This window comes from Galeopterus variegatus, unplaced genomic scaffold, assembly GCF_000696425.1.
Source record: "Galeopterus variegatus unplaced genomic scaffold, G_variegatus-3.0.2 Scaffold923, whole genome shotgun sequence".
Taxonomy (NCBI): domain Eukaryota; kingdom Metazoa; phylum Chordata; class Mammalia; order Dermoptera; family Cynocephalidae; genus Galeopterus; species Galeopterus variegatus.
Genome location: NW_007727034.1, coordinates 47,207 through 48,189, shown reverse-complemented (window position 1 = coordinate 48,189; position 983 = coordinate 47,207).

The following is a 983-nucleotide window of genomic DNA, read 5'->3' as shown; positions in this document are numbered from 1 at the left end:
GCCCCCGGGACTGACGGTCCACCCTAGTCCATTTTCTCCAGCTCTGGCTTCCTTCACCCACCACTGGCTCATCCGTTAGGTAAGCCCCCTTTTCCTTTTGTCAGGCTTGTAGATTATTTAAACCTTCACCCTAATCACATTCCCCCGGCCCCAGCATTGACACGTTCCCAGCCCCGGAGGCTGAGCCCCCCATTCCTCCCTCTCTCTTTCTCTCACTCCTTTTAACCTTCCTCCTTCCTGGATTCATCCTTGAACCCATCTAACCTTCCTCCTACCGGGTCCAGAACCCCCGCCGTCCATCAAACCCTAACATGCTAGGTCCTTCCGGCTCCTCCGGCATTTTGCCTACAGAGAGCGAGGGTCTAGGTGACGACCTACACCCCCTTCCTTCCTGGGTTCCAGGAACCCATCTCCTGGGAATGGCATGACTCATTGGGGACGCCCATCTGAGTTTCGTCCTTCTCATCCAGCCAGAAGGCTCATTCTAATCCTCCTCCTTTTAAAAACCTCTCTCTCTCTCTAATCCTCTTTGGAATGGGAGCTTCCACCTCCTCCCTCCAGGGTGATTCACCCTTACAATGTCTCTTAAACAACCTTACCACCCTATCTCTCAAGCCTAACACTAAACCCAAACTCCTCACTGAATTTTGCACACAAAAATTGGCCTTATTATCCCTTAGATAACCAAATAAGTGGCCCCCTGAGGGCACACTTGATCCCTCTGGGACCTTCTTAACTACTGCCAGTGCCTGAGAAAGTGAAAAGAGATTCCATATGTGGAGGCTTTCTGCCTGCTTGCCCAAAATCTCTCTCTCTGTCTCACCTGTTCTCCTTCCCAAGTTCTCCTTGCTTCCAAACCCCCTTCATCCTCACTGCCTCCACCACCCCCTACTTCTGTTTTGACCCTGCAGACAACCCCCCCCCCCACTCCCCCCCCCCTTCCCCTACCCCCCCCCCCCCCCCCCCCCCCCCCCCCCCCCCCC